The sequence below is a fragment of the Thermobia domestica genome, chromosome 8 (genome assembly GCF_964235325.1).
Source record: "Thermobia domestica chromosome 8, izTheDome1.hap1.1, whole genome shotgun sequence".
Lineage (NCBI taxonomy): Eukaryota > Metazoa > Arthropoda > Insecta > Zygentoma > Lepismatidae > Thermobia > Thermobia domestica.
The window spans coordinates 191,248,885-191,272,146 of record NC_137461.1 but is presented as its reverse complement, the minus strand read 5'-3'; positions in this window follow the sequence as shown (position 1 = coordinate 191,272,146).

Here is a 23,262-nt window from a genome sequence, read left to right as displayed (position 1 = left end):
AGGGATGGGCTAGGGTAACCAGACGTACTGATTTTCGCAGTACAGTACTGTTTTTCAAAGAGCTGTCCTGCGTGTTGCGAAGATGTCTAGGAAATCGAGAAATATCCTTCTTCTTTAAAATGTCCTGCGAAATGTCCAGAGTTAATTTATTTGCAATATCTTAATGTTTCATTCTTTATTCACAATATTTTGAATCAAACACACTCTTTTCCTGAATGATGAACCGCTGTGTTTTTTAACACTCCTCAGAAGACTAGGGATGGAGAACAATCAACAAACCATTTTTTACAATACATCGCTTTTACTGAGAAGGCCTTGTTGAGATATCGGTAAAGTAGGAAAGGTTTCTTATTGAACTTATGACAGTGATGCTAACCAAGTTAAATAGAAGTTCCTTTGTGCCGGTCTAAATTTTCTTTCATTTCTTTCGCTTCGAAATTTATTATTATTATTATTATTATTATTATTTAGCCCAACACGAACTTTGACTGTACGTTCATAAAATAAACCAATTTGTTATTCATCAAAGCATTTGGAGTTGTGTTTAATTCCTTTAATAATTTTGTTCAGTGCTTCTTCTTAACAAAAATGTTCATTAACTTAAGGTTAACATTAATTGAAATAATGATATGCGTATTGCTGACGCAGTAAGATATCATATACAGTACTATTATACTTGTGTCCTATTTTTCGATTGTTAGAATGTGGTCATCCTACGATGGGCACGAGTGAGTACGAGCGAGTATTCTTTGAAACTCGATTCGACTAAAAACAGACATCTTTGAACGCGATTCGAAAAATTTCCTCCAACTCGACTCGAATTCGGGTCGAGTCGAACCAAATCTGGTTTGTAGTTTCGAGTATTCTCTTCAAGTATCTTGCATAGACAATATAGGTTATCAATGATACTAGTACTACTACTAGTACAACTTTTATTATTATTATTAATAATAATAAATAATAATTATAATTATAATTATAACAACACTGTGTTTAAACATGAAAGAAACGCGGTCTGTGTTTGAATACTAAAAAACTAGTTGATTGCTAACCTCGGTAGTCGTGAATTCTAGGAGTCAAGGATATTGTTCACGAGCTTGTGAATTTGGGTTGAGGGTTTAGGTTGAGTATTCGGGCTCGAGCCAAACATTGTTAAAAGTTATAGGGCACTGGCCAAATATCTTCAAAACTGTTCGGCCCGGGTTTACTATTGTAAACAACTTGAGCAGCTGGGCTCACAGCTCACTCACTATGGACCCGAACCGAGAAGTGAGCCGAGCCAACAGCTCACCGAACCGTGTCAGCAAGAGCCTTCGGCCCAGATGAGCCGAACCGAGCAGATGGTTCATCCAACCAAGCCAGCTCGAGCCGATGGTTCACCCCAAGCGAGCCGGCTCGAGCCATCGGCTCAGTTATTACTTCCCAACTGAGCTTCTTATTAAAAAAGTATCTTGTGGTCTCGATATCGAGACGAGAAGACATGCGAGCATGTTTCCTCTAGTGAGCAACATTAAAAGTATTCCATATTACTACTTAGCTTACATTTCTCATGGCTTTCGCTTTCTAGTGGAATCAGGCCATGATTTCAAAACGAGTTAAAACGTAATAATAATAATAATAATAATAATAATAATAATAATAATAATAATAATAATAATAATAATAATAATAAATATAAGTATTCCATACATATAGAAATGCTTTTGACCAAGCACACAAGAAATTATATTTTGTCCATTTAGCACTATCATTCTTTTGTCACTCTCAATTATTAATATTCATATAGTAAATATCTTATAATTCTTATATTTTAAAATCAATTGACAGGGCTCTGATTGCTTTTATGAGAAATAAATCTTTGGTTTTATAGATACTACGCAGTGGCGATGATCGTGCGTCGTTTCGGTCCTATGCCGTTTCGGTCCTGCGCCGTGTCGATCCTGTGCCGTGTCGATCCTGTGCCGTTTCGTTCCTATGCCGTGTCGATCCTGTGCCGTTTCGGTCCTATGCCGTGTCGATCCTGTGCCGTTTCGGTCCTATGCCGTGTCGGCTCTATGCCGTTTCGATCGTACGTATTCTATGCATATAACTTGCACAGGCATAGAATCGACAGGAGTTTATAATTTGTAAGAGCAAAGATTAAACAGATAATAAAAATATTATTTTTTTAGGCACATGATTAAAAGTTAAATTATTTCAGAGCAGCGGCGTGAGAGCAAAACGGCACAGGATCGACACGGCATAGGATCGACACGGCATAGGACCGAAACGGCACAGGATCGACACGGCACAGGACCGAAACAGGTTTCTGAGTTGAATTGTCGGTCGTATGCCGTGTCGATCCTGTGCCGTGTCGATCCTGTGCCGCATCCCCGACTGGAAGACTTCTTCCACTCTCATGTTTCTTAAGCCAAACAAACCTCCAGATTCTGTTGCTTCTTACCGTCCAATACAATTAACCTCCGTTTTTAGCAAAATTCTTGAGCGCATCATTGTCATCAGACTACATCACCATCTTTCTCAATATAATCTCTTGCCTGTACACCAAGCTGGTTTCCGACCTAATTTCAGCATCAATGATCAATTGTTCAGACTTCTCAACCTAATCACAAATCATTATAACACTGCTCGGCCTTCATGCCTCATTCTTTTTGACCTAGAGAAGGCTTTTGATAAAGTTTGGCATTTAGCCCTCATGTTCAAACTTCACCGTTTTAGGCTTCCACTCTGCTACCTCCGTTTCATTTTCCATTTTCTTTCTAACCGCCTATCTTATGTTACCATCAATAGTTCTTCATCACATCCGATCTTTATCCATTCTGGTGTACCTCAAGGCTCCGCTCTCTCGCCTCTTCTATACCTTCTGTTTGTAGCCGATATGCCAACCCTTCCTCCCAATGTTCATACTTTTCAATATGCAGATGACACTGCCTTTCTTTGCACAGCCAGAACTATTCAACAAATCAATTCTGCACTCCGCCTAGCAATAGACTCTTTTCTCCGATGGTGTGCTAAGTGGCGCCTTCATATAAACTCGACTAAGACTCAAGCTATCGTCTTCATACCACCTCGAAAACGTTCTCGAGTTCAGAAAAACCCCAATCTACTTAATCTAGAGGTTCATGGCACACGAATATCACCTACTAAACAGGTTACCTATCTTGGTATCATAATCGATCATCACTTAACTTGGCGGCCCCATCTTCAAGCAATCATTCGTAAAGCGTATGCTCGGCTCAATTTACTAAAACGTCTAGTTGGTACCACATGGGGATTGCAACCCACTACAATCCTTAATACGTATAAGGTATTCTTACGTCCAGTTCTAACTTATGGTCATCCCGCTTGGGTTGCTGCACTACCTTTTTTCTATCAGAAATTACAAGTTCTTGAAAGGCACGCATTTCGTCTGGCTTATAGGATCAAGCTTCCCAGTCCGACACAGGAGCTTTACGACCGTATCTCTTTTCCTACCATTCTCCGTCATCTTGAACAGTTGCGACTAAAGTTCATCACAAACCGGTTTCAGCAACGTCATCCATTACTTCTAGATACTATGGATGCCGACCGCCACTATGATTTAGGATATCAATTTTCTACTTCCCCTCTATCCCTACTCTTCTCTTTATATCTCAAAACCATTCCACCAGACCATCCAGATCATTTTGTCGCTTCAGCTTATTCTTCTGATCACCTTCCATTTCATATATCACCTACATATGCTGCACCGTAACCTATTGTGCTAACAGGGCTCCACTTGTCTACTTTACTGTCCAGAGCAGCCCCTGGACAAGAAGATAATCTGCATTCGTCTCACTAACATATCCTTGTGTTGTCCTGTCATATGCACTTCATTGTCATTTTTTTCCCAGTCCTCATGATTATGAACAAAGTTCATAATGTCCAATGAAATTGAATAAAATGCAATAAAAGCAATAAACTGAAATTATGATCTAAATAAAATAAATGATTCTTTCCGCTTACTCTTACTTCCCATAGACCACCTCCAATATCCTTCCTTCCCCAGTCTCTGCACTCCTCACCCCGGATAGAGGGCGTAACCCTCGCAAGGGAGCTAGCCTTCGGCTAGCACTAAAAAAAATATACAACATCACACTTCGAACCTAACTCCTCTTGTAGTTAGTTACTGTACTAAGCAGTGATCAAGTATTGTAGACGTACTTGTGAGAACGGTACAGATACGCTACTTAGAAGTCTGACAGAAGATCCTCATCTTCTGGAGGGCTTTTTCTAATTTTTTTTGAAGGTCATTGTTTACAGTCATACTCTGACCAACTCTTCTGTATTTTGTAGTTACTCGTACGGGGTGCTTTTCGCCTATATACTACCTATTGTTGTGTATTTCTTGTTTCCATTGCCTTGATCCGTTTGGACCATGCATCGGTTACCGGGGATAGTTGTACCTCCCACCAGTAACCCCTCGGAAGAAACAGGAAGGGATCCTCGCAGGAACCGGCGCGGTCGACCATTATCAGAAAGTAGTGCTGAATCTGTAGACAAACGCTCGCGATCTCGTTCACCTGCTTACATACAGAAACCACCTGTACAAGCAGAACCAATGCAATGCACTACAGATTTGTCGCCGCCATCGACATCTACTTCTGGAATGCAGCCAAACTTTATTGCATCTCTCACACGGCCAAAGATACATTCCTTTTTGCTTACCGATTACGACAGCAAGTACAGCAATAGCCGTCATATATTTAATCAAATAATGAAATACCTTCCTCGCGCTAGTGTCAAAGAGATTGTGTTTACCAGGAATGGCATTATTATTAAATCTGATGATGAAAACTTCGGTATCACGCTTCGTAACAAAGCCAGCTACGAAATATTTGGAAAAATGCTAAGCTTACCAATCTCAGTACTAAGATCAAACAAAAACCACCGCCCTCTCGTTCACCGATGATGTCTGTTGTCATTCGAGGCGTTCTGCCAGAAATAACTGACGAAGAAGTCTTAGAGGAGCTTATAGCCGAGGGCATAGAGGTAGCAAAATGTCTTCGAATCAAAAATAACAATGGTCCAACTTATATGGTTTGGGTTTTGACCATGTCTCAAATTTCAATCGATACTTTGTTGCAAGATGGTGCTTTTATCTTTAAAAAACGACATCGTGTTGAGCCATCTCGTACCAGTTCTCCTCTTCCACTTAGATGTGAGAAATGTCAAATCTACAATGACCATGCTACTTCCAAGTGTCCAAATGTCCCCAAATGTGGGTACTGTGCAGGACAACATGAAACAAAGGACTGCTCAAATACAGGGAAGCCACCACATTGTTCAACATGTTCAAGTAATGCACATCCTACTTACAGTTATAAATGCAAATCTAAGCCAGCAGCCAAACCAGATCACCCGGAAATGACTGTTCCGCTCCGTACAACAGACGCTTCTGTTCCTTTTTCGCAATCTATTGCTTCTCCTCTCACCGTTGAGAATTTCCTGCGCTATATTACTCTTATCTTGCAAAATATCTTTCCATTTCAACGACAGCTAATTCTTGACCATGTTATTGCGGCGGCCTCAGTTGTATTTCAAGTTAATCTCTATGCTACCTATTCTGGTCCGTATGTTCATTTCCATATTGTACCACGTGATACCGCAGTTTAAACCCAAAGCTTTCTGTCTCAGTATGGCTCTTACTATTCTTTTTATGAATATTCGGTCGTTATCTCAACACCGAATACTATTTGAGCAGCTACTCTTAGAACAACATGTGGATATATTTGCTTTGAATGAGACAGCCCTTAAGCCCACAACATCTATACGCCTTCCTAGGTATCAGTTACTAAGACATGATTACGCAGATACTAACGCTCGAGCACAAGGCGGCGCTGCTATTGGAATCTACCATAAACTAACTTACAGAGCTCATTCTATTCCATCACTTGTCCCCTTGCCTGAACATTTGGTGACAACCATATATCTACCAAATATGGCTCTAACCGTAGCTATAATCTATGTCCGTCCAGGGCATGATATTCCGCTCGATTTCTTCCAGTACCTATTCTCGCAGTATCGTCAATTATTAATACTAGCGGATATCAATATTCACAGTCGATCCACCAGGGAGAAAACTCAGTTTTCTGATTATATTTCCCTAGGTCTGCATGGCCATATATATCAACTACCCAAACATACCAGGCCGAGTAGTCAGACTACTCCTGACGTTATCATTAGTACAGCTTCAATAGTTGCTAAAACTTCTATCACGGTTCTTGACTGTATCGGCAGCGATCATCTACCAGTAAAAGCTATAATTAACCATGCACGACCACCATCGTCTCCACAATTAAGAAGAACTATTTTCTTATATGATAAGGCTGACTGGGAACAATATCGGACTGATATCAATACCGCAATAGATCAGTTACAACCACCAACCTCTGAAGCTGATCTGAACAATGTCGTTCATAGCATTACAACTGCTCTTAACGACAGTGCTGCAAAGAATATCCCTACATACCATGGGAAAACATATCAGCCAATATTACCACCGCAATATCTTACACTTGTACGAAAATCCAGGCAGTATTTTCGTGAATATGAGAAGACAAGAAACCCAGAATATTTAGCCCAAGCACGTCGATGGCAACGCACAGTTCACAATTATATAGTTGCCCATAAAAGACTTACGTGGACTAAAACGTGCAACAAGTTGAACACCGAAACACACCCCACAAGATACTGGAAACAGTTTCACCTGTTAACTGGGCAGAAAGTCACTACTTCATACCCTCTTGTCCAGGACGATCAGCCTTTGCACACTGATCAGGCGAAAGCGGATGCTTTCGCATCTCACTTACAAACAGTCTTTACGCCGCCTCTATCTACACATCGTTTAAGTCCCCGCATATCTGAACCAGCAATCAACCAACTGCTCCAACCATCAATCACTCATGAGTTGGATACAACACATCCTTTAAATCACGAAATTACCTCAGATGACATAAGAGATGCTTTAAAGCGTAAACGTAATACAGCACCTGGCTTTGATCATATATCTTATCTAATTCTCAAAGAGTGCTCACTACAGTTTTTTCTCTTCTTGGCAACGATTTATACGTTTATTTTAAGAACTGGATATTATCCCCACGACTGGAAGATGTCTAAAGTTTGCATGTTCTTAAAACCAAACAAACCACCTCACTCCGTGAAGTCATATCGGCCCATACAACTGACATCTACTTTGGGAAAATTATTTGAGAAAATACTGGTGCATCGTCTCCATCCATATCTCAATGATCATCACCTTTTACCTTCTCATCAGACAGGATTTCGTCCATGTTACAGTCTCAATGATCAATTACTCCGTCTTACCACTATTATCACAAATCATTATAACAAAGCACTACCGTCCTGCCTCATACTCATGGACCTTGAGAAAGCATTTGATCGTATATGGCATTATGGGTTATTCTATAAGTTGCTGAAGCTCGGTGTTCCTCTAAATTATCTTCGAGTTATCTACTCTTTTATATTAAACCGTATTGCTTATGTTAATATCAACGGCTCTCTATCACATCCGATTTTCCCCTATACGGGAGTGCCACAAGGGTCAAGTTTATCACCTCTTCTGTATATCCTATATGCCTCCGATTTACCATCTCCGGCACCTCATACATATCTCTTCCAATATGCGGATGACACTGCTTTTCTTACACTCGGTAGAACAATTCAGCAGATTAACGTTAATTTGCAGGCTACAATTACGGACTTTCTTCGCTGGTGCAATAAGTGGAGACTTACTGTGAACCAAGAAAAAACACAAACTTTAGTTATTTTACCGCCCAATTGCCGTAGTAAAGTCCATCGTAATCCGAATTTGCTTGAGATACATGTTGGCGATCATCTTCTCCGACCAACTAAAACTGTTACTTATTTAGGTGTCATTTTCGATGATAAATTGAGATGGTCAGCACAACTACAGAAGCTTATTACAAAAGGCAAAAATAGACTTCAACTTCTTCGTCGCCTTGTAGGTCAAACCTGGGGTTTAAATTCAACATTGCTACTGAACACTTATAAAGCATTTATGCGGAGTATTCTCACTTTTGGTCATGTCGCCTGGTGTTCAGCCCCTCAAAAGTTTTATAACAGATTAGAGATACTCGAGCGTCATGCCTTTCGGCTAGCATTTCGTATCAAACTACCTTACCATAATCAAGATCTTTACGAGAAGATAAACTTTCCGCCGCTTGTACAACACATTGCACACTTACGTAGAAAATATATAGCTAAATGCCTTCACAACTACAAGGATATTTTTCTAGACACGATATTTATAGATTTGGAGCAAGAATCGCAGTTCAGATACTTTTATACGCCACTAAGCATCTTACTTTCCATTTATGCTCGCACTCTACCGGATGATCACCATCATGTCAGATTTTTCCAACGACAACTCATTCATCATGATATTCCTCATCTTTTTCCATTATAGCACTGTTTATTTATCACACCACTAACAAGGGCTTCCCAGTGTTTTCTCATTAGTCTTGAGCCGCCCCAAGACAGAAGACTAACCGGCATTCGTCATACTTACAACTTTAATCGTTTTGTGTTGTGATGTCAAGTGCACTGCATTCATCATCATCATCATCGACTGTCGTTCTTCCAATTCGACGCTATTTGAATACCATTATTGCTTTATATATTTGTACATTCATTTCGTCGCATTCTTAGTACCTTCACTGTTCTTTATCACTTCACTTCATTATATATTTCATATATATTAGTTAGTTATATTTTTCTTGACTTCATTATATATTTCTTATATATTAGTTAGTTATATTTATCTTTCCTATGTTAATTTTTCTTTATATTTATGTTTTCTCTTAACTTATCAATATATATGTTGCTGTAATGTATTAGTGTCTTTGATATTTATTAATTATTAATCACCTGTATATTTATTTACAGCTCAATGCCCAACTATAAGTAAAATAAAGGCACAATTGATGCAAACACACCCCATGCCAAGAGAGAGGGCGAAACCCTCTAGTGGCAGATTAATCTCATCCTCTGCTTTTGAATATACAACATACTTACTTTGGGTTAAGCCTAACCTGTCTTAAAGCAGTTATTGCACCTTCCGATGACGAAGCATTGCAATACGTATTTCTGAGATCGGTGCAAGTACGCTTTTTACAGGGTGGACAAAAGGTCTATACGCCTTTTGGAGGGTTAAAACCTGTATTTTGTTCTCATCTCATTTCACTTCATTTCATTTCTTGCTGGCTGGTTCCAAGCATCACCTATACCTTTATCTCCATCACTTTGTAGGGCCGCTGGCCCAATGCATAGGCTACCACCTGTAGTTCCCCAGCCTAGGGATCAACGTAGGCGCACTAGGCGGAAATCGGATACCTCGGATAAGTCTGTTGATAAGCGTCCCCGTTCGGGGTCTGCTCCTGAGGCGGCCAATGTTAATACTGATGACCAGGACTTGCGTATGGACATCCAACCTTCAACAAGCTCCGACCCTACACCACTTCCATCTCGGGATCAAATTTATAATTTCCTTCTCACCAACTTTGATACAAAATTCAAGAATTCAAAGCATATTTTTCAACAGCTTGTTAAATACGTACCACGATTGGAAATAACAGAGATTCATTTCACTAACAATGGTGTCATTCTCAAGTCCAAGAACCCAGATTTTCATAGACACGTTCGCATCAAGGCTTCCTTTGAGATCTTTGGCAAGAATGCAAACATTACTGTCTTACAACCGAAACGCCAGACGCAAGGTCCACCACCAAGGAAACCACCGCTGTTATCCGTCGTCATCAAGGGTGTCGATCGCGAGATAACTGACTCGGAAGTGGAAGAAGAACTTACTGCTGAAGGCGTGAACATTCAAAAATGTATTCGTATACGCAACAATACTGGTCCGACCTATCTAGTTCGAGTTCTGACAAACGAACAGCAAGCTATTGACCATCTATTATAATATGGTGCCTACATATTTAAACGTCGCCATAAAGTAGAACCGTCTCGTACACCTCCACCTATTCCGATTCGATGTGAAAAGTGCCAAGTTTATAACCAGCACCTGATACCTAACTGTCCGAATACCTCTAAATGTGGTTACTGTGGTCAAAACCATCTTACTAAAGACTGCCCTAACGGAGCAGCGCCACCAAATTGCAACACCTGCCATGATGCGCATCCTACCTATAGCTACAAATGTAAGGCCAAACCTCAAGCAGAGCCTACTAAACCCGAACTAGTAGTGCCTTTACGTACACCAGATACGCCAGTGCCTCCGCATAGTTCTCTTCGAGAACCCGTTACAGTCGAAGACATGATCCGCTTTTTTAGTCTTGCTCTCCAGAACATCCATCCTTTCTTGCGGGCCCACATAATCCACCAAGTTGTATATGCAACTAAAATACTCTATAACCTGGATGTCAAAGCAACTTATTCTGGACAGACAGTGCATTTTCAAATTCATCCTCTTACAACCCAAGTTTAACTGACATACATCATGGATACGGGCTTTATTATAACATTTCTTTACCTCAATATCCAGTCACTCTGTACCAGGAAAGACCTACTTACTGCTTTATTACATGAACATAAGGTCCATAGTTTTCTCTTAAATGAAACTTTCCTAACGCCAAAACAATCCGTTTATTTTCCTGGTTATCAATTCACATGCCACGATGGACCACCGGGGCAGAGAGCAAATGGCGGAACAGCTATTGGCACTCAACATAAGTTACCTATCAAAACCATTCATCACAAATTCACCGAACCTCTACCGGAGCATAATATTGTCACCATTTATTTTAAATCAAGGCCTATCACTGTAGCAACCATATACGTTCGACCGCATGTTCGCATACCTACTTCGTTTTTCACATACTTGGATACTAATTTTCGCTCCTATATTATTATGGCTGACATTAACTACCATAGCAGAAATGCTACTGAAAAACGTTTATTTTCTGATTTCATTACTTCCCACACGAACGGCGAAATTTGCCCACTGCCGAGAGCAACTCGTCCATCCTCTAATACAACTTCTGATGTGGTAATTGCCTCATCTAGTATAATCCCATATCTTGATGTCAGCGTTCTCGATTCTATTGGTAGCGATCATGATCCTGTAAAGGTAGACATAGTTTTACCTAATCGATCGAAACCACCTCAAGAAACTCTCCGCTCTCGGCCAAATTTTGACCGTGCCAATTGGATAATGTACCGGCAGGAAATACACGACGCACTAGCAGATATTCAACTTCCATCTGACATTTCTACGTTCGACATGACTTTAGATCGCATTACGCAAAGCATTCAAACCAACGGTGCAAATCACATTCCTGAAACCACAGGTAATCTTTACCGGCCTAAACTACCACCTCACTATCTCTCTCTCATATCTCTAGCTCGAACAGCGTACAAGGATTACCTCCACAGCCGTAACGAAGCAACACTGCGACTTCATCGTCAGTATCTTCTCATGGTTCAAAATTACATCCGAGCATTTAAAAAGGGCAACTGGATAAAGACAGTTAATGCTTTAGCAGAGGAGAGTCATCCAACTAAATATTGGAAACATTTCAACCGGCTAATTGGGAAGACCAGCACTCCTCACTACCCTCTCCTCGACAAGAATTCTGCTCTTACCACGGACTCTGCGAAAGCTGACGCCTTTGCCCAAGTTCTTCAGGCCACCTTCACGCCAGAACCCTCTTTCCGAGATGGATCAACTCTTTATAGGCGCGTTGCCAGATATACAAACCCTCATAATGGATACCTTGGAATTAACATGGACCATACACTGGACGATCAGCAACCTTTGACGGCACCAATAACGCCCCTGGATATTACGAAAGTGATAAATCACAAGAAAAACACGTCACCGGGGTTTGATGGCATTACCTACCGCCATATTAAAGAAGGTCTTGCTATTTTACTTCATATTTTGGCAACGCTGTACAATTTTGTCCTCAGAACTGGCTACTATCCACCTGATTGGAAAGTATCTAAAGTACTTATGTTTTTGAAACCTAATAAAGATAAAACAGATCCAGCTTCTTATCGGCCCATTCAGCTCACTTCCACACTGGGGAAAATCTTTGAGCGCATTATAGTCCGGAGACTCCATAGCCATCTGTTAGTTCATGATCTGTTGCCTAAACACCAAGCAGGTTTCCGACCTGAACATAGCCTCCTCGATAACTTGTTACGTCTTAGCACCATCATCACGAACCATTATAATAGAACTGCACCCTCATGCCTTCTTCTCTTCGATCTTGAAAAGGCATTTGATCGCGTGTGGCATAATGGCCTTATATATAAGTTACACTTCTTCGATCTTCCGGCCGCATATTTACGTATGGTGTACCACTTTCTTACGAATCGTATCGCATATATCTCCATTAATAATAGTTTATCTTTTCCAATTTTTCCTTGTACTGGTGTCCCACAAGGTTCAGCCTTATCACCTTTATTATATATATTGTATGTTAGTGACCTGCCCGTGATGCCTGAGCCTATTTACACTTTCACATTTGCAGATGATACTGCACTGGTGGCTTGTTGCAAAACTATGCACCAAATCAATATTTCTCTGCAAAAAGCTATAGATGCTTTTAGCAACTGGTGCAATCGATGGAAGTTAAAATTGAATTGTACCAAAACACAAGCCCTGGTAATACTTTCAAATAAGAGACGCAGTCGAGTACGCCGCAATCCATCCTTACTCGCTATTAACGTAGAAGGTGTACCCATCCACCCCAGCACTACTGTTAAATACCTGGGGGTAGTCTTTGATGCCAAATTATCTTGGAAACCTCACCTTCTATCTATTAAATAGAAAGCACAAAACCGATTAAATCTATTGAAACGCCTGGTTGGTACTACCTGGGGCCTGCATGCGGATACCGTCCTAAACACCTACAAGGTATTCTTTCGCCCATGTCTCACTCATGGTCACACCGCCTGGGTTAGTGCGAATGATGATTTCTACGAGCGCCTACGCATTATAGAACGCCACGCTTTGCGACTCGCATTTCGAATAAGCTTGCCTAGTCCCACACGTCTCTTATACGAAAGAATCACATTTCCGCACATCACACGCCATCTGGAAGATCTTCGCTCCCGCTACGTAGATAAAAAATGGAGAACTCAGCACCTTACGCTTATGGACACTATATATCTTGATAGTAACTTTTCCACCTCGCCTAAGTATTACTATCCTCCACTGCGACATATACTCTCCATCTATGGACAGAAGCATCCGGAGCACCCTGACCATCATTTCTTCGCTACCTATCATCCATCAGAATTCAATCCGCACATATACCCATCGTTTGCACAGTGAGTTTCCTTCTAACAAGGGCTTCCCCCATGTCTACCATCAGTGTTGAGTAGCCCCAACACAGAAGATAAGCTCATTTGTTAATACTAACACTTCCCTGTGTACTGTGGCGTCCATGCACTTCATCTCATCATTCGCTCCGCTCTTCAAATAAACATACCTTTAATTCTTTCAACCAAACATTGACCGCTGTCTGTCTTAAGCACTTACATTTCAACCTTCCCCATCCATATCTGTGTTTCTTGTTTTGTATCACATGTTTCACAACAATAATAATTCACCTCTGTATGAATAAAGTGAGTGACTTTATTATTGTTGTAGCCGAATCTCATAGACCATATATGTGTATCAATCATAACCAATGTTTATCATATATATCACTCCCGAAGATACGACGTTATCGTCTGCGGTTTAACAGTGTAAAAAAAACAATATACAACAACTCAGAATTCAGAATCGACCATAGATTCATCGATCTGAGAACGACTACTAACGCTCTGCGAGCAACTGATATTTTTATTCATTCAGGGAGGATTGTTCTGGTACAGACAATCGACATCCCCTTGCAGTCCGTATTGTTGACTCAAGTGGGAGCCCGTGGCCATCATCAACTATTCTTTTTTTCATCTATTTTTGTGGAGGGCCAGTGCTTGCACTGACCGACATCTCCGCGAGGACGTATTGCTGCCTCAAGTGAGAGCCACAGTGGGCTTCCCCTAACACCTACTCCATACGATTGCCTCGAACATTCAAGTTATATACTCTGCTAGGTTAAACCATCATCATGCCCCCCCTCCACGACGGGAGCGAAGGGTACAGCCAAATCCGGTCACTCTGCTGGTACGAAGACTTCTAAAGCAGATACCTCGAAACAGACTGAGTCACGATCTCGCTCACGGTCTCCAATCGGACACTCCAAGCAATCAGAGTCTAAGAAACCACGGCACTATAGCTCTGATGGAGAAGGTTCCACTGCCTCAATGAATGTGAGAAACACCGAGATGGACTGGCTAATGCCCCACCATCTCCCACTTTGCCAACTAATCAGGGTACAATGTATAATTTCATATTAAAGAACTTCGACGCTAAGTACCGAACTGCACGAGCAATCTTCATACAAATCAATAAATATGTACCGCGCGCAGATGTGCATCAAATTATACCTACAAGGGACGGCATCATCTTAAAATCTCCTAATCCTAATTTTCACATACATGTTCGAAATAAAGCTACCTTTGAAATCTTTGGACCGCAGGCTGTGTTGACGCCTCTTACCCCGAGCCAACGAAAATCACCTCCACCTCTTCGTCGTCCACCATTGCTATCAGTTGTTATCAGGGGCATTGAACCTGAACTCACCGACGATGAGACATTTGATGAGCTTCGCTACGAGGGTCTCGAAATCAAGAAATGTATCAGGATACGTAACAACACTGGTCCTACCTACCTCGTTCGTGTCTTGACCGACCAACAACAAATCATTGATCATCTCTTAGCTAATGGGGCCTATGTATATCGCCGCCGATACAATGTAGAACCATCTCGAACGCCTCCTCCACTTCCAATCCGCTGCGAGAAATGCCAGACGTATAATGATCATTACACTCATAACTGCACCAACACTGTTAAATGCGGATATTGTAGCGGGAGTCATCTGACCCGAAATTGCCCAAATTCAAATGCACCTCCTCAATGCACCACGTGTCCTGAAAAACATACAACTTACAGTTATCGCTGTCGTGGCAAGCCTGCACCTCCCCTGATAAGCCAGAATTAGTAGCTCCCATCAAAACTTCCGATGATCCCACTCCACCTGCAAACTCGCTGACACATCCTGTTACAGTAGAAGATCTCTTACGATTCTTAACTCCCACCTTACAAAACATTCTGCCATTTCAACGTCCGCATGTTCTCAATCAAATCATTCACTCTGCTAAACTTCTTTATAATCTCCAACTACACGCCACATACAGCGGACAAGATTGTTGATAGAATAAACTCAAACACGCCACATACAGCGGATCTAACGTCCATTTCCAAATACAACCCACTGAAACAACCGTTTGAACATGGCTTGTGATCTCTATAGTACTACCATTCTTCTTGTTCTATACATTATGGCATACAACCTGTTATTTCTTAACATACGGTCTCTCCTCACGCTCAAGTGCTGTTTCAGCAACTTCTTTTGGAGGAGAATATCGCCGCTTTTGCACTCAATGAAACATTTCTAGCTCCTTACATAACCTGCTTTGTTCCCAAATATACTCTCCACAGACACGATGGACCCAGCGGCGCACGTCTGCACGGTGGAACAGCCATTGGTTTACAATATCCCATACCACATCGCACTATTACCTTACCACACACATTGCAGCTGCCAGAATATAATGTTGTATTATTATATCTCAAGGGTCATACAATAGCCTTCGCAACCATCTATGTCAGGCCGAGACACGATATACCTTACCAATTCTTTCAACACCTCTCCGATACCTACCGCAAATTCATTATCATGGCAGACATCAATTTTCATAGTAGGCCTCAATATGAGAAACAACGATTTTTGGATTTTATCAGTCTTCATACCACCGGCACCTTTCATGTTCTACCACAGCCAACTCGCCCCTCTAGCAACTCCACACCAGATATCGTAATTTATTCCACATCGATTAACTCTAACATCACTATTGACGTTTTAGATTCTTTGGGGAGCGATCATGTTCCCATCAAGCTATCATTAACTACCAATACTTCTACACACAATACTATATCCAAGAAGAAAGTGTATCTATATCATCAGGCTAACTGGCCAGCCTATCATGAGACCATTACACACTCACTCTCAGCTAACTTTGACTTAAGGTCATAAGATGACCTTGACAACGCCGTTACCCGACTCACTCAGACTTTACAAACAGCAGCCCAACAGCATATTCCAACTACCTATATTACTCCGCATAAACCTAAACTTCCTCCACGATACCTACCTCTCATTACTGCAGCTCGGCGTGCTTACAAGGAATACACACGCAGTCGTAACTTAGAAGCACTTCGCCTCCATAGACAGTATCTGCGCATCACTCACAATTATATCGTTGCATACAAACGCCTTCTCTGGACCAGAACGTGTAACAAACTCAACGAAAACTCACATCTTACCAAATATTGGCGACAATTCAATCAGCTCATCGGAAAATTTCAACGGACGCCCTACCCATTAGTTGTTAATCAACAAGCACTATCTTCTGATCAAGACAAAGCTAACACATTTGCCCAACACTTTCAAAATATCTTCACTCCTCTACCTGGTTGGGATACTCCATTACATCTAAACGAAGCTGTCGATAGTCGATCTGACCCCAACTTACCACATTTACAACCTAATCCCAATCACGCCCTGGAGTTAGATCATCATCCACTTGCAGTACCGATTCAACCTACTGATATCCAGGCTACACTCCTCAACAAACGAAATTCCGCTCCAGGCTTTGACGCTATTACCTATACACTGATTAAGAACGCCCCTCCTGTTGTCTTCACCATACTAAGTATCATTTATACATTCATACTTCGAACTGGTTTTTCCCCATAACTTGGAAGTACTCAAAAGTCTTACTTTTTCCGGCCTAATAAGCCTCCATCTGACCTCACGTCTTATCGGCCGATACAATTAACATCTACCCTAAGCAAAATTTTGGAACGCATATTAGTTCGCCGCCTCCATGACCATTTGCAGACTCACGAGTTACTCCCGTTGCACCAAACTGGGTTTCGACCTAACTTTAGCATTCTAGATCCCCTGTTACGTCTCAGTACTTCTATATATAACCAATTCAATCGCGGCAATCCATCTAGTCTGATCACCTTCGATCTAGAAAAGGCGTTCGATAAAGTTTGGCACCAGGGTCTTATATACAAGTTATACTCTTTTCAACTTCCCCACTCTTACATCAGAGTTATACATTCCTTCCTTACAGCCCGACTTGCCTACATCTCCATCAATGATGCTCTGTCCTTTCCAATCTTTTTGAATTCTGGCGTACCACAGGGATCTTCTCTTTCACCCCTATTATATTTGCTGTACGTATCCGACTTGCCCACTACTCCTAACGTACAACTTTTCCAATTTGCTGACGATACAGCATTTCTGGCTATCGGTCGGACAATTACTTCTATTCAATATAGCCTTCAACTGGCCATTGATGCTTTTGTCGATTGTTGCGACATCTGGCGCTTGGCAATTAATGCTACGAAAACGCAAGCGATCGTTTTCTTAACATCTCGACGACGATGACGGGTACATCGAAATCCCCAACTGCTACGTCTCCATGTTGACAACAGTCCGGTTACAATCCATAGTACTCTTAAATACCTTGGCGTTGTATTTGACTCCAAGCTGACTTGGATGCCTCATCTCCTTACTGTCATCGAGAAAGCCAAAAACCGGCTCAATTTACTAAAGCGCCTAACAGGTACTACGTGGGGTCTAAATTCTTCTCTCCTTCTCAATACATACAAGGTTTTCATGCGCCCAATTCTAACCTATGGCTACACAGCCTGGATATCAGCCCCCTCTAAATATTATCTTAAGTTAGCCATTCTTGAAAGTAGTATTCATAAAACCAATTTGGGGCCACTTCCTCAAACCAGCTTTTTTATATATGAAATCCCCCAGAATAGAATCTAATTATACACATCGAAAATTACATCTTCCCCACATTGACCCCATACAGGATACATCTTCAATCTACTTTTATGATATATAACCATAAAAGAATTTTACACCTAAACTTACATCTAAAACTTATAACTTATAGTGCTGTTTTTGATTGAAACAATAGTTTTTGTTTGATCGAAATCGGTGCACGGATGGCTGAATGATGATAAGTTAAAGTTAAGTATGTTGATTCGCTGGCTACATCAGACGCACATACATATATTCAGCTTATAAACCAGTTTCAGTTCAGAGAAGCAAAAAGCATACAACCTCTCTCTTTCTTTCCTCTCCTCACATCAACATACATATATACACATTAGCCTCCTCACGCCAACAGAACTTCTAGCTGCAGTAGACACCAGATGGAGCTGTTATGACGTAATCCCACGAGATGGGACTACGCAATAACTATGACGCAATCCCACGATTTGGGACTACGTAATAACTATGATGTTAATTGATATACGTCATATATCCTTCCACCTCCAGCAAGAAAGAGAGAGAATGACTTACATATAGCCCAACATGATTTCCTCAAATAAAAGAAAGAAATTCACAACTCACAAATTGTACATGCTGTTCTCACTAGATCTTTTTACCATGCAGTGTCTCAAACTCAGTATTTTTTTTCGGAACGTTCCAGGATTTTAATTTTTCAAGATATCGCTTTAAAACATATAGGGATGAATTCACCCCATTACTAATAAATATGATAATTGTTAAAAATGAGTTGGCAACACTGGGAGTCCCACCCCCAAATAACATTGAAATTCAATAACTCAGTCCCTAATTAACCGATTTCAACAATTCAAACGGTAAATGAATACCAATAACATAACCAATTTTTAAAATGCATAAATGGTTGCATAGCCCACAGGATATTTTTCCCTTTTTCAATATCTCTACAAAATATCATTAAATCGAAAAAATAAAAATAGTACTATAATTCAAATAAAATTCTAAGACTTTTTTAAAGAATAACATTTTCCCGAAAACTCAAAAATAAACCCGTAAAAAATTCCCGAAATTTTGAACTTGCTATAACTTCATCAAATATTAACCGTTTTTCAAAATTCAAACGACAATCAATAGACAAATAAATTTCCTATCTATTGAATGCCTTATAAATTGTATAACTCTAAGGATATAATTACAAAAAACTCAAATAAATCTCTTATTTATACATATATCTTTAAAATTCAAATGACATTATGTTCTGTATATCCAAAGGTCTTAGTTTTTATAATCTTGAAACTATAAAAACACTTATACACTTAAAATTACAAGTTCGGCTATTGATAATGAAATCATAAAAACACTTATACACTTAAAATTACAAGTTCGGATATTGATAATGGAATCTTCTGCTAACCTCGTTCTCTATAGGAAACAATGATTTCTTAAACTCTGTTCACTGATCATAATTCAAGCTGAATAGACAACCGTTAATATCAAAAACTACTTGAACTTCGGTTTGCACATTTTTCACAATTACATTGAAATTATTAGTAAGTATAAATTTATTTTGAGGATCCATTATATTCACTCCATTTTTTACTTCTGACGACATATTTTTGTTCATTTTTATTATTTTTTGGATTTACAAAACCGATCCTCATTTGAAATTTACATTCAGAACTCAACAGTTGGATAGTTATCTTTTAAACCAGTGTATTTGATTTTTATTCCATCTTTAACGATCTCATCAATCATTTTATCTGTTAAGTGTTTTGTAAATCTAGGTGGAAGAAATACCTTAAACTCTTCACATTCAACTAAAATGCTCTTTCCAAACTTAGTTTTAATCTTTTCCATTTTCACAATCTTATATTCCGTATTTAATTCTAATTCTCTTAATCCAATAACCTGTTTTTGTTCAAGACTTCCAAGCTTGTTTAAAAAATCAACGTGTTTTGCCATATTTATTATATAGAATTTTTTCTAATAGTCTCGAATTTCGTTAAGTATGTCATTGATTCTATTAACAATATCTCTTACATTTTCATCTGTTAATTCACCATTCATGAGCTTAATTACATTAAGCTCATCTTTAAACAGCCCAATTCGATTCACCATATTTTTATAATATTCTTTCTTTGAAGCTATATTAAACCGTGTTGATAGACCAGTGATATCAGCAGAAGCCGAAGCAAATGCAGTTGTAATAATTGAATATACTGTAACAGGAATAAACACATTGATGAACCCTGTAGAAGCTGATAATAGAATTGATAACGTAATAAGAGTAGTATAAACACATTTTATTCTCTTGAACTTCCTTTTGTTTTTCATTAATAACTTCTCAAGATTTAATATAGTATCTTCAATTAACACAATTGAATTCTCACGTGGAATGTTATCTGGAATAGTCATTTTATTAAATAAGTTTTTATGATATTGTCATAAAAACACTTACAAACTAAACAAATCTAATAAACATATAATTGATTTATATGTTCTCAATTATTTTTTCTTTCTCAACATCATATTCTAAATTTTTCTTACCAATCATAACAACATAGCAAATTGTTTTATCTGGTACATCGCTTTCAAAATTAACAGTCAGTTTCAAATTAGTTCTATCACTTACAGTTACTGATTTATGCTTGCTTGTGTTAATTACGAACATCGGCCTATTTTCTAAAAATTGTTTAGGATAATAAAACATCTCAGTATTTCCAATTGTAGCTCGCTTATATACCGTATACATTTCATAAACTTTCAAATACTTATGTTTTGCAAAATCTAAGTTTAAAGATTCTAATGGGAAAGATTCATTTCTAGAATTACGAAAATGGATATTCTGAACTTTACAATGATCAAAATAGCTTGAATCTCTTTCTTATCATTTCTATCAGTTTGGAAAAAGGCAATCACGAAATTAGGCATATCAAATTCACTTGAGTTAAATTGTGTGGTTAAATCGAATTCTAAATATTTGCCACTAACTGATTTCTGTAAACATTGATATGTGTTGAATGAAATAGGAATCTTACCTTCTTTTAACATATTAGATCTTAACAAGGTGGCATAGTTAGGTTCATAATTAACAATAGGCATTCTTAACTTCATATTTGTAATCTTAATTTTACCTGGATGCGGTTGATTGTCTTCATATGTTCCATCCTGCTTTTTTGTTTTCCAAATAGCAAATGCGTTATCATCAGAACCACTTCTTTTAAATGTATGTTTCAAACCTCCTTTCCACATAATATCTTTAAAATCTGAACAAAATCCTGGCAAAAGTCTGAACAAAAACACTATTTCTTCATCTGTTCTTGCCCACGTAATTCCTTCCCATCCACATTCATCATAGTGATTTGCCTCTGGTTTTGAAATCGTACATGTGTTTACAGCTGTTGAAGGTAAACCAGGATAATCTATAATATCTAATATCTGTCCATGCTTACTAACTTGAATTTGAGAAAACAAATGTGGGAAGAAATTATTAATAAGTCTAATATTTTGACCAGTAGTATATTCTCCATCAGCGTCTCTACCTCTAATTTCAAAAGTTACATAAATATCAGCATAATAAGGATGTATGAAGCCATCACCCACGTCAATATCAAATTCAATGGACCTGTTTGGCTTATTTAAATTCTCGATTGTTTTTTGATTAGGTTTAAAGGATTGTAATTCATATGATTCTATCTTATCCATATTTATTATAAAAAATATTTGTAATCGTTTTATGAATTAAGCCCATAAAAACTTAAATATAACTTGTCCAAATATCCTTATTCCTATTCACCTGACTAATAATTTTTAAAAAAACTATACCCATCTGTAAACATTTTTAACACTGTAATGCATAAATGTCCACAAATTACCTCGTTAAAATGTTGTATACGGCTGCTATTGTACTCTATATTATGACCAAGATATTTTACGAGTGTTTTTGGCGGATTACCTCCAAATGAATCAAACACATACTTTCTATTTCATTTTTTCCAATAACAAATCCAATGCGTTCCTACATTATTAGACGTATCAAAATTAACAATACCACACTCATTCTTCTTTGGTTGTTTAGGCAATTCATCACTCATAAATACACCTCTAAAGTTTCTTATCTTAAGTTTTTTAACAAGTTGTATTAGGTCTAAATTACTTAAAGGTTTAATTTCTTCTTTTTCTTTACTGTTTTGGAGTTTACGTTTTTTGAAAGCTTACCACCTTGTTTTTCTTCCATTGCTAAGTTATGTCGCTTTTGTTCCTCTAATTCCATTTTATTCTTTTTTGCATCATCTACAGTCTTAGCAATAGCAGCCGCACCTCCAGCAACAGAACCTAGAGCACCTATTAAAACTAAAATCGTTGGAATAGTAAATATAAAACCACCATAATGAACTTTATTATCATTTACCTTCATTTCTTTGTTTATTTTCTTAAGTTGTGGTATAGCAAGAGATAGAGACATACATTGTCCTTTACTTAGTTTTGCTTCCTTTTGTTTGAGTTGCTTGTTAGTTAAAATGTGATCTATATTTAATTGTTTAAGTTCCTGATTAGGAATCATAAATGTAAAACCTTTTAACTGCATATTTGTTATATAATTAAAAGCTTTTTATGAAAAATTTCCATAAAAAAGTACATATAAATCTAAACCAAATCTTACTTTTGTTACTTACAAACCTGAACCAAATCTTACTTTTGTATTCATCACTAAAGCAGTTCCAAGAGCAGGTAGTTTTTCAGTTATTAAATTAGCATCTTTAGCAAAAACTCTTTCCCAAGCTTTATTTTCTAATTCCTTATCTGCAATATGTCTTGATTCTGTATCTTTATTATCCCTATAGTATATATCATGTTCTTTACAAGCCTCATCTAATGGATTAATACCTTTATCACCTCTTTCTAATCTTTCTTGAAGCTTAGTCCCAGGCCCGCAAAATCTAAAATCTGGAATATGCAACTCAAATGGAAGTTTATTAATCAAATCATTTACTAATCCTTTTCCATACTTTTCACTATTCCAAAATTTTGGTGGCAGCGTATTCAATATCTTTATCAAATAACCTATACCTTTTGGATCATTAGGAATAAATTATATGAGTTTAGAATTAATCATATCCATAATACCTACTTTCTCATTATAAAAGTTATCATTTCCAGCTTTTTCTTCTCCATCGATTACAATTAAACGATCAATTAACTTCCTCACATCATCCATCCATATATA